Consider the following 13,256-nt stretch of genomic DNA (forward strand, 5'->3'; position numbering starts at 1 on the left):
AACTCGTGTTGTAATTCACACTAATCGAATTGTAGCTTTCCAGGAAGCCGCTTAATATCAGGAGCGTTCACTTCCAGTAGGTCAACACACAGCAATTAGTAGGTTAATACATGCACAGCTATCGTGCTGCGTAGCTCCTGAAGTCCGCGCGTGATTTGGACTGCTGGAACTACTGCACTGGTAGTCAGGATGTTCACACTTAGCTTTTACTGGAGCAGGGGGACATGAGAACCTCGGGCAGAGCCCCCTGTGCATGTCCCTGGCCGCAGCTGCTGGCGAAATCTCTTGACTCTCTACGATGCGCTACAGCGCTGCACACCTTCCCCCAGGTCTGCTTGGCCTGCCTGTGGCTTGCGGTACTTATCTGAATGAGGCGAGGGCCCGGGTGGGGGATGCGTGGGGCGTGGCCCCTTGTGCGCTTCCCCTTGCTCGGAGCTCCGGAGAACACGTCTTCTCTGGTTGGAGTTCTGAGCACAAGCCCCGTGCTCTTGATGGTCTCGTGCGCACGCGCGCACGTGCCCCGCCCGATGTGGGCTATAATAAGTAGTTCTTGGCCCGGGGGTGCTTGGGAAATGTAGTCTGTGGGCCAATTCTCCTGCAGAAAGTACATAGAAGGCTTTTGTAAGGCAGGATTCTACTTACAAAGGCATGTTTCTTCATGGTGCTGGCTACCATTAGTCTCTGATCCTTTCCCAGCACTGGGACACCATGATAGGTACCTTGCCCCATGACAGAATGAATAGTGTAATGTTCATAAAAACTATTCCCTTCTGCAACAGATAGACGCTGACACTGGCCCTCAGTGCTTTTCTTTGTTGAGTCAATATCAAGCATAGACAAATCTGGTACAGTCAGACTGCCTTTGTATAAATCATTGTGCTCCAATAGAAATGACAATGCGTTTTTCACTTTTCCAATATTGATAAGCTGTTGCCAAATGCACTTATCTTTAGTGACAACACCATTTACTAAAACAAATAAAGAATCTGCAATGTCACGCTTCAATCCGAGAGTATTAACACGTTCTTCCAAATTCAGGGGTAAATACACAACTTTCTCTCTCACACTTTGCACTAATGGCTTCGTAGGCAGATTTGACATCTTTGTTTGCAGTCTAACGATAACTTGGAAAGGATGAACAGTGTGCAATGCAATCACTTCAAACATGTTCCATTTTTGAAGCACTACAAGAATTTCAGGCACTACAATATAATTAAGAACACTTCTTGGCCAAATACATGTTTGATTATAAAATCCAGCACAGTGTCTACAAACATACAGTGCCTCACTTGTGACAAATTGTTCTTATACAAATAAATATAGATACAGTTCTTTACAAACATCTTCAACACTGTGTTTAATTTTGTTCTCAACAAGCACTAGTTGCACTTGAGACTTATAGAAAGTGCGTTGACAAGATACACAAACAATGTCAGGTCTTTCCGTAGAAGAGAACTCAAACATTGCAATACTTCTTTTGCACTGTTGAAAAATCTGATCCTTTGAAAGCATAGCATAATCATTTCCACTTACTGTAAGTGTTTCATCTACGTACACATACTCTTTTAAATGCATCATATTTATCATATGCACTGTAGAAATTCAACGTTCTACAGTTCCAGTCAAAAGTATTTCATTTGAAACTGCAAGAGACATACTTGGTGTTTTGCACGCATACCATTTAACTAGAAGTTATTTAATTTTAGTATGATGTGCAGCCAGCATCCGTACATGATGAAACTGACTCTTAGATCTACTTTTATCAAAACAAGCTAGAGAGTGACCCAAAAGTCCTGTTTTTTTTTCGCAAACTTCACACTCATCTATTCTTTGTAGCATCTTGATTTGTCTTTGAACATTATCATTTGTGTGTAAAACCTGCAAAAATCTCTTTAAAACTTTACAAGAAAATGTATCAATATTGCACAAAAAATTGCAAGTCCGTACCTCACAATTACCCTTTCATTTCGCTTTTTGACTGACCTACAGTTTCCATTTCCGTATTGTTACACTGCATAATTTCTTATTTTTTAGAAATGACTCCATTTCGGACTTCATAGGTCGGTCCACAATCATCAATAGCTAGAGGAACATTCTTTCCATGAATGGAAATCCCCTCATTAAAAAATCAGTACGAGAAGTGTGTTTCCACTCTCCACCAAAGAGGTAACATAAGTTGTCACGTGTAAGCACATGAACTGTTTTTATATTTGTACAGAATGGTGTAGTCATCTTAAGCAATTTCTTACATTTATTTAATACGAAAATGAACAAGTTTCTTTTCCTATCAAAAGCTTTCTTAATGACTACTTCTACCTTTGACATTACAAACATGTCTTTTTTCTTTTGCAAAAAATGTTTTGCCACATATTTAGATTTTGGTTTGATACTTCTCCAATGATTTGTAAAATCTCAGGACTGACACATTTTCCTATACACATCTTTATTCTCTGTTTCACATTGATTGCACATTTGCTGCCTTTTTTTGTAAAATTCGTTCTGTTTTTACTAGCTGGTAACACATTTGAAACCTTTTTTCTTTTTTTCTTTTAAAAAATCCCAATCAGTTCCAATAACAGTATGTATTGGCATAACTGTTACTTCTACATCAGTATTTTCAAAGGTATCCCCAACTCTAGAAATTGTTAGATTCTCTACACAATTAGTAAATGTACAGATTTAAAAACACTGTCTGTATAATAAAAAAGATTAACTTCACACATGTTTCTTTATATTATGAAAATAAAATACAACTACTACTGCTAATCAACAAAAAGTCTCATTAAGAGGGGGAGAGTCAACATATAACCTACAATTGCCAAACATACCCCAAGAACATCCTAAGTTATATGATATCATATTTCATTTATAATGCAGCTGTACACAAGTGTTTCTACACACAGCAAGACAAGGAAGGAAAGACAGACGGAAGACAACACAAACATTCTTACTAGGCCTTGTGTCATTCAGATCATACAAGCACAAAAACAAAGAATGCAAAGGGAAATGCAGGAAGACAGTGATAGGGAAGAGGAAAACAGAACACAAAAGCTCTACATAAATGCAGCAAGTGCAGCATGATTCTTGGTAGTGCACAGAGAACAAGGGACGTTAGAATTACAGTTAAAGGCCATAAATGGGTGGTAGGAAAATACAGTGCAAGAGTGCCAGATCAATAAAAAGCCTAGTACCCAGTGGGAGTCTGAGAATAGCCAAAAAAACAGCTGCTACAGCAGAAATGTAGGACTGTTAGTTCAACAGGTGAAGGACAAAGACAAAGCACAAGAGAAAATTAAAGTTTCCATCTTCTTGCAAAATTTCAAGTGGTCTGGCTCAAGTTTGAAAGGGGCACAGACGCCAAAGAAGAAACATGATGTAGCAGAGAAGTAAGATACACATGACTTACATGGTTGGTTAGTTGCTAAGCAAACCTTTAAATTCATTACATATACAACAGGTTTACTGGCACTTTCCACTATTCAATGATCCACACCGGCATCACACTGTGTCTCCTTTGCAACTTAAACATGCAGAGTGACAATGCAAGGACTGAGGTGTTCAACAATTAGAGCAGACTTCAAGTGGACTCCTGAGGTTGCAGTGCCTGTAACAGTGGGTGTGATGCAGCAAGTCTAATTAAGAGGGGGAGATTCAACACATGACCTACAATTACCAAATATATCCCCAAGAACATCCTAAATGATATCAAATTTCATTAATAATGCACCTGTACACACGTTTTTCTACAAGCAGCAAGGTTTATTGATCAGTCACCTTTGCCGAGATGGCATCAGTGATGTGATTTGCAATGTCATCAGTGTTCTCATACAACAAGTAATTAGTAATGTCATCAGTGATGTGATCTGTGATGCCATCATTGTGGTCATAGTATGTGAAACAGGGGGTGCAAAGTTAAGATGGCTTTAGCTGAATTTCAGGGGTTTTATTGCATTAAGTTCTCACTTTAACGTCCCTGCAACTAAAGTTCTTCCTTCAATTTCAAGGATTTTGTTATTGCATACAGAATTCACATTAATAATACAAACAATTCAGCTAATCAAAACACTGCATTATGTCTAGAAAGTAAAATAAAAAGCAACTGGACAATCACATATCCCCGAAATAAACCTGTTGTTACAAAAAATAAGTTTGCAAATGTACTTAACTTGTTAAAGTATTTAAATGTATATGTACTGTTCATGAATAGTTATTAAAATCTTACAGTAACTGGCAATATATTTTAAAAATAAATATTTACAGGACTACTGCCCATATATATGTAGATATATTTATATTTCTTTTTTTATTTTAAATGTGTATAGCTGCGTTGACTAAGGATACATGTGCGGCTACACACAGCAACGACTGGGGCAGCAGGGATAAACCGTGTGTGCGAAATGAGCCAATAGAACGCCCACATCCTTTGACATTACAAACATGTCTAAATGCTCTCATGCTAAATAAGATCACAGGACTGCACTGCAACAAAGCTCACCAACTCCCACTTGTGCTGCTTTTCTTTTACTTAAATTAAATGAGTTAAATTAAATATTACAACATACAGCCTTGAACACTGGTCTGCCAGAGTTCGAGGCACAGCATTTAACCACTAGGCCACAATGGCTTGGTGCACTTTTTTTGGGGGGGGGGGGCGGAATGTCATACTTAGCCTATCATTTAATATGTTCAATGATAAAAGCCTAGGTATGAAACTTGTGAAAAAAAACAAACAATAGCTTTGTTGTAGCATAATGGTTAAGTGCTGAGTCTTGAACTCATAAAGGCCAGTGTTCTCTGATAGCAGTGTTCAGCATATATGTATGTTTTTAATTGAATTATTTTCTGTTTTATAATGTTGCCCAGAGACGGTGTAGTCCCCTTTTTGAATAGATGTTCAGTGTAAGGGGCACTGTGTGGTGTGAGGGTGTGCATGTCATCTGACAGTGTGTGCATGCAGTGTGTGTGTGTTTGATGTGAGCGTGTTGTGTGTGTACATGGTGTGAATTTGTTTGTGAGTTGTAGTTGCATGCAGCTTATAATGTTGCAGTAAATAAATGTGCTTCATGTTTAATATGTGTTCAATTCTGCAACAACAGTGTAATACATGTCCCATCCTGTTTTATAATGTTGCAGTAAATACATCTTTTTCATGTTTAATCCATATAAAAAAAATGCAAAGTGGACTGGCCACCAGGGGGCGCATGGACGATGCCAGCCTCCGTGTGAGCTCCTAACCCACGGGCCCCACAAGTGAGTTGAGCCCCCACTTTGGCCCCCCGTGCCCAACAACGACAGCCTGAGCCACTGGAAGCGCCCCCCCACCCCTCGAGCGAAAACCCAGCGGAAATCGGACCTTCTGTCCGTGAGAAAACTCCAGCGGAATCAGCCTCCCCCCCACCTGTGGGGACGCTGACGTGGGAGAAGTCCGCGGCCCGCGACTCCGCCCCTGGCTCTCCTCGCGGAAGACCAGCACGGCACGGGGGCTCTGGAGGGGAGAGCAGCGGACCGCCGCCCGCTCTGGGGCACTTTTAGGGCCGCCCCCCCCCCAGGCTTCCAAAAAGGCGGACTCCTCGAATGGCTGATCCCACATCGCAAGGGAACGGCCCTGCGGAGGTGAGTGCCCGCCCAGTCTTAGGGGCTTCGGAGCGCATCGCCCCAGTGGGGGCCCGCTCCGCCCCCCCGGATTAGAACAACCGCACGGGGGCGGCCAGGACCCCCCCCCGCACCAGCAGAAGATCCGAATCTGCCACAGCCAAGGGAGGCCTGCCGTGAGCCTGACACCCGTGGTGCCCCCCTCCGAGAGCCCCCAGGGAGCCCCCTAATCAGAGCACAAGGGCCAACCAGAAGGGGCCCTAATTTGGTAACGGTGCCGCGGTCCCGGCATCCTACGCACCGGCCGCAACGCGGGTTCCCACGCCTCGTGGCTCGTGGCCCACAAGGTCACACTCCCCGCCCAGCTGCAGGGGATCCACACATCAGTAGGGGAGAGGAGGAGAAAGTGAACGTCTCGATCTCCAGTGTTCTTGAAGGGACACAATAACACACCTACGGAGGACCCCTTTGCCGGGGGTCTCTCCCCACGCAGCGAACTCGCCTACACACAAAAGGGGGGCGGAAGGTTGGTCCCCCACTCCTGGGGCGTGTGCCCTCTTCTGACAAGGCCCCAATTTACAAACAGAACGGAACAAGGACAAGAGGCCCTGCAATTGAGAAACAGTGCAATACATGGGGGCGCTCGCCCCCCCCTGCATCTGCACCTCGAATCCTCGCCCTGAGACCTGGGCCCACATACCTCCACCAGTGCCCCGCTACAGGCCGATATCGACACCTAACACCCCCTGAAAAGACGCTGGATCCAACGAAGGACACAGACCAGTGCGGAGGGTAGAGCCCCTGGAGACAGGGCGTGTGCCTCCTCCCACTTCCACCAAAAGAACCTCCGCTACGAGGACAACCACCCTGGTGCTCTCCGACATTCCTTACGTGCCTTTCAACACACTAGTCCCGAGGGTACGGCTCCCGATCCCGGGGCTTGTGCCTCCTCATTGGCTAGTGCTCCATGAACATACCAAGCAAACTTGCCAAATACGCCTACATCCAACTATCTCAGGCTCCCCACCCCACCCTAGATCAACAATGTCAGTAGAAGCCATCGAAACGGGTGCAGCTGCCACTAAGGGAGATATCGCCACCCTCCTAGCCGAAATTCGAAACATGGGCGCCAACCTCGGCGTCAAAATGGATAAGATGACCCAAAGGATAGATAACATTGAGGAGAGACTAGAAGGGATCGAGAACAACCAAGCCTCTATTGACACTCTAGAAGCCCAAATGGAGCTTAGAATACGAAACATAGAAAGGAAGGAGGATGAGATTCGCCTGAAGATAGACGAATTAGAAAATAGAGAGAGAAGAAATAACCTACGGTTTTTCAGAATCCCGGAGAGAGAAGGGGAGACAGAAGAAGATCTCAAGCAGACTATACACGATATCGTCAAAATCCTGACCGCGGACGAGGATATTGATGAACTCAAGACCGAGAGAATCCACAGAGCCGGCGGCCCCCCAGGCGGCCCGAGATCAGTCCTTGCCTGATTCTATAGATATCAGGACAGAACGAGGATACTAGCTAAGGCCAGGTCTGGAGGCACTCTTACCTTTGGGGGAGCCCAGATTACTATTTTCCAGGACCTTTCATCACTGACGCTGGCATTGTGTCGCTTATGCGGTCCTCTCATGAGATGGCTAAAAGAACAAGGTACGAGATACAGGTGGGGATACCCCTTCTCCCTCGCATTTGAACATGGAAGCAGAAAGTTCCTACTCCGCTCTGAAGAAGAAATTCGAGAATGCATTGCCGACCTCCTCGGACAGGCCCCGGGGGAGGGGACCCAGGGAACACCAGCGCAGGACAGAGCACGATGGGAACTTCAGGGCCCGAGAAGGAAACGAGTAAAGGGCTCCAGAAAGTACAGGCAGCCCAATGACACACCTGAACACAACAAATGACATAGTGGCTTCAAGCTCCAAATCCTGGCAAACCAGGCTTTCAAGGTCCTGGCGGGGGACTCGCTTACATCACGGATCTCGGCACTCCTAAATCTGCGGTTCCGCCACACGACGGGTGAACTGCCAGTTCAGCAAAAGAGAGCTTCCAAGGAAGGAAGACTCCCGAAATCGCATGTATTATAGAACATACTAGCTTATAGTTAAAATTCCTGTTGTTTGACACACCGTTGTTTGTTACACAATCTCATGAGAAGGGGGGCGGGGCTCAAAAATGTTATTTTGATGCTATTAGTTAACGGGGTCGTATGGTTACGACCCTTACTGGTGGTCCGACAGTAGACCGATTGTTTACATCCAGTCCAACTCGGACGCCGCCACGGACAGTCACAAACCCTCATCGTAGAACTAAAGATCAACGCGATAGATCAGAGGGTGAAGGGTATGAAGTTCAATACCCTACGGGGACGGGTGAGGGGAGGGAAATGGGAAATGGCACAACCTCAGACAAAGACTCTGTTAAATAGAGGCAGCTACAATACTACTTCCAACATGGCAATTTCTTACAATGGGCTCCAAGACGCTGCGAAGGAACTCCACAGACGCACTGATGTCACACAGACATGATGAATCAAATGACACGCAGGGTAAGCTTAAAATTGGCACGCTGAATGTTAAGGGTCTTAACTCCCCCACCAAAAGATCGCTGGTGACGAGAGAGTTCAGGAGGGCTGAATTGGACATACTTTTCATACAAGAAACTCGATATAGCAAGGGAGAAGAGAGGAAGGTTCTCTATGCCAAGCTGGGGTCGGAATACTGGGCTCTGGCCCGCTGAAGAAGGCAGGAGTTGGCATATTAATTAACAGAAAGATCCAATTTGAACTCTTGAAGTCATGGACGGACGTCAGTGGCAGAGCACTAGCCCTGGTGGGCAGGATACAGGGCACGGTTGTTACCCTTGTGGCAATATATACCCCCAATACAGGACAAGACAGATTCCTACAGAGGATAATACCTAAAATCATGTGCGAAGCAGAAGGCAACGTAATTATCGGAGGTGATCTGAACACGTGGATGGACCCGGAACAGGATAGACAATCAGGCCACCCCTCTACGCCCCCGCTCGCCGGTGCTAGACGCCCACTAGCCGCAGACATGATGGCCGCCTACAACCTCACCGACGCATGGAGACATGCCAACCCCAACCGAACTGGCTTTACCTTTTTCTCAGCACCACATGCAACCTTCTCCAGAATAGACTATATATACTTAACCGCAGACCTCATCACGGCAATGACCGAAGTCGTTATAAACCCTGTCTCATGGTCGGACCATGACATGGTCACGGTCACCCTTGACCAAATGGCCCTGCCTCGAAGATGTTCCAAATGGCGCTGTAATGAAACCCTCTTTAAGGACCCCATCTTTCGAGAACAACTAGAGCAGGACATTACCCGATACTTTGAGATCAATAACACAGGTGAAACTTTCATGAACACAGTTTTGGAGGCAGGCAAGGCGACCTGGAGAGGGCTACTTATTAGAGAAGGAGCAGCCAAAAAAAGAGAAAGACAACTAATAGAAAATAGGATCCGGAACGAAATCACACAACTGGACCTCATGGCACAAACGGCGGATCAAGATAGACCACAAAAGATTAAAGAGGCCAACGATAAGAGAGAGGAATTAAGGCAATTAGAGGCGGGAAGCATAGCGCGCAAGCTACAGCGTCTGAAGCAGAAACACCATGAACATGGAGACAAAGCGGGCGCCCTGCATGCCGCAAGACTGGGAGGCCAACGCCAAGAGAGGTGGGTGCCCACGATTCAAACAGAAGAGAACTCTTGTGAACAACTTTCTCCCAGTGTCCCTGAAGCTTTTGCCGACTTTTACGAAAAATTATATTCAGCGCGCGCCCCCTTGCACAGGGAAGCTATAAATGAATATCTGGATCGGGTACCCTTGCCCACTCTCCCAACTGATATAGCACTTATATTAGAAGCCCCCATCACAGGAGAAGAAATTGAAGAAGCTATCAAAAGGCTTCCAACGGGGAAAGCCCCCGGAAACGATGGATACACGGCAGGGTTCTATAAAACTTTTAAAGATGCCCTTCTCCCATTCATGGTCGCCCTATTTAACAATATCCTAAATTCTGGCGTGGCACCCAACTTCTTCTCTGAAGCGCTGATAACAGTCATCCCTAAGGAGAGCAAGGACCCAAAGTTGTGTACCTCCTACCGCCCAATATCTCTATTAAATATCGACGCCGAAATTTATACGAGAACCCTGGCTGCAAGACTGGAGTCACACATGCCTGCAATAATCCACAACGACCAAGTAGGTTTCATTTTAGGCAGACAAGGAACGGACTCCACCCGGAAAACTCTTCACTTAATCCACGAGGCCCAAACTTCGCTGAGCAACCCAGCGCTACTCTCAATTGATGCCGAGAAGGCATTCGATAGAGTCGAATGGCACTTCCTCGAGGCCACATTGCAAAAGATAGGCCTAGTCCAAACTCCGACGAGGGATCAAAGCAATCTACAAGTCCCCAAGAGCATCGGTCTCGGTGAACGCCCAATTCTCCCGGTGGTTCCCCCTCAGCAGAGGTACAAGACAAGGTTGCCCCCTGTTGGCAATACTGTTCGCACCGTCCCTAGAACCTCTTGCCGTGATGCGGCGAGCTGATCCCTCAGTGGAAGGAATCCAGGTGAATGGTAAAGAATATAAGCTAGCCTTATATGCGGACGACATTCTGCTCCACCTGTCAAACCCAACGTCTTCCGTTCCGAGAGCGATCCAGCTGATAGAGGAGTACGGCGCACTGTCGGGATTTAAAATCAACAAATCCAAATTTACTCTTTTTCCACTCCATGAACCATCGTCGGAACACCAAAACGCCCTCGAGCATCTCGGGCTGATCATCGGAGGCCCGACACTGAGATACTTGGGAATGAACTTAACGCGACATCTCGACGGCCTCTACGAAGCCAACTTTCCCCACCTCCTCGAGGCACTCAAGACCGATCTCAAGAAATGGAAACCGCTAACAATATCCTGGATGGGACGCTTGAATGCAATCAAAATGGTGTCCCTCCCACGGTTTCTCTACCCCTTTCAGGTCTTGCCTATCACAATTCCGGACCAATTCTTCAAGCAAGTCAGAAAGGCCATCCTAAACTTTTTGTGGAATGGGAAGAAACCCAGAATCCCCTACGATGTCTTAATACTACCAAAAGAGCTAGGAGGGGTTGGCCTACCGGACATAGAACGCTATTATCAGGCCACACAGCTCAGAATTTTAATCCCACATATGCGGGATAAGAAGGACCTCCAATGGGTCCAGCTAGACAACAACGTTCTATACAATGTGACTCTGACAGAGTGGTTATGGGTCCCCAGATCGAAGTTATTGAGGAAGCTGCTCAACCACCCGATACTGGGCACGTTGTGGAACATATGGAGGAAGGGGAGAGCAATGTCGGGAGTCACCACGTGGCCTTTGCCACTGAGCCATCTTTGGTCCCCTGGAATCAGAGAGAAAATCCCGGAACATGCCAGATACCAATCCTGGTTTGATGCCGGCCTCGAGAGGGTCGGTCAGTTTTGGAGAAAGGGGAAATTCATATTGATAACGGAACTGGAGGAGGCCCTCCAAATCCACCCGATACCAGTCTTCCTGTACCTACGTCTGAAATGCGTCATATCCAGAAAGGAATGGAAAGATACCACGCAGAAAGAACTAACGCCCTTTGAGACGATCCTAGACACAACTACTACCTCTAAATGCCTCATAGCGAGAATGTACAGAGCCTTAATTACCAAAGACGACGCACCAAACCATCGTCTCAAAGCAAGATGGGAACAAGACTTCGCCAGAGAGTTCGACCAGCAAGCCTGGAACAAAATATGTGAGACACCATCCAAAATATCAATCGCGGCCCAGTATAAATTGCATGCCATAAAATTATTACATAGATGGCAATACGACCCACAAAGACTGTCCAAAATGTTCCAGACCTCCAGCCCGAGATGCTGGCGACATTGTGGGATGAACGTCGATTACTGGCACATGTGGTGGGCCTGCCCCAAGGTCCGCATTTACTGGCAGGAGGTCCTGGGATGGATCAAACAGCTGGATGGCATAGATAGGGAATTGTCACCCATCCTGATCCTATTTGGCCTCGAAGAAGAAGAGGACGAAATGATAAGGGTAAAAGGTCTGATATCTCCCCTCTTACTTGCGGCAAGAGCTGCCCTCGTGATAAAATGGAAAGCCCCTCGCCTACCTGATAAGAGGGACTGGATACAGATCGCTACAAATATTTACACTATGGAAAAAATAACAGCAATACTCCATGACAAAGCCGCGCGACAAGAGGAAGTCTGGTTCGATTTCACTACGCAATACATCTCACGTTCAACCATGGAAGGCTCGACACAGCAAGAAACTAGCCCCTGACCCATGCTACCAATGACTGGAAAACCGAAAGACCCTTTGTTGGCAACCCTTGCATGTCACAGACCATATAGGAGATCAATGATCTTTGGACGATTCAAGATGCGCGTCACGCAGCTCACTACGATTCAGAATGTCAATGCCCCGAAGGAAGTGGACTTGAGAGATAAGGGTAGGGAGGGGGGGGGGTGGGGCTTTTCTTTTCCCTGCCTTTTTTTCCCTTGCTGGTTTTCTTTCTTTTTGCTTTTTCCTGGAATAATGAGCATTAATGTTGATAACTGTTGCTAAGGTGGACTTGGATATTCTAATGAAGCAGCTCGCAATGCATAACGTGTACCCACCTGTATGTTCACATTCCATGTTAAAATCAATAAAAGTCAAATTAAAAAAATAAATAAATGTGCAAAGTGCCTGCAGGTTCATGGCAATTGCGACCTCTCATGCCAAAACATCCTTGCGGCGAGAGGTCCCTGCCCCAACCTGCTGCGTCTAACTGGGCACGCGCAAACAGAACCTGCGGCAAAACGGTCACACCATAAAGACGTTCACCTAACTGGCCATGCCGAAATGTCCTGTCCCGTGCTCGAAGCCCCATGTTTTATGGCTGGTCTCTTGGTGACTGTTGTGATACATCACACAACCACAACCACCCGCATTTAAGCAGCACAGAAAAGGGAAAAAAATGATTGGCTGCAAGAATAACATATGCCCAGGTACTTTTGCCCCCATAGTGAAAATCAAAAGCTGGCACCCATGAATATACACACAGTAAGTGGCCACATATTTTAACGCGAAATATACAAATGTAGTTCAATTGACCTTCTCCGTAGAAGAAAGTGCGCAAGACAAATTAGCATTGGACGTTTAAGAAAATAATTAACACCAGAAAAATAACGCAAGAGAGGAAATCTTTCAATAAATATGCTGGCAAAGTATAAAAGGTGCTCACCATTTAAACCCAGCAATCTGTAGTAAAATATTCCCTGGAAAAAAATTCCCAATATGAAACAAGTGCTTGTGGTTACTGGTGCCCTGAAAAGCAACCACAATCAGCTGAAAATAACTGCACCAGTGTCCAGGATTGCAAACTCTCTTGCCATATCGTGGGCAAATACTCATGATTTACTTGTCCTCCAATCATTTCCCCTCCTCAGCCCCAAGTCTGGCTTTCAACAATACTCTTCTTTATAAAGCTGAATTGAAAAGTACACATACCATAGTGTCACTCAAATATATAAATCCTTATAGAACTATGTTCAGCAAAAAGTGTACAATTCTGGCATTA

Source organism: Ambystoma mexicanum, chromosome 1p (assembly GCF_040938575.1).
Source record: "Ambystoma mexicanum isolate Mex_15411 chromosome 1p, UKY_AmexF1_1, whole genome shotgun sequence".
Taxonomy (NCBI): domain Eukaryota; kingdom Metazoa; phylum Chordata; class Amphibia; order Caudata; family Ambystomatidae; genus Ambystoma; species Ambystoma mexicanum.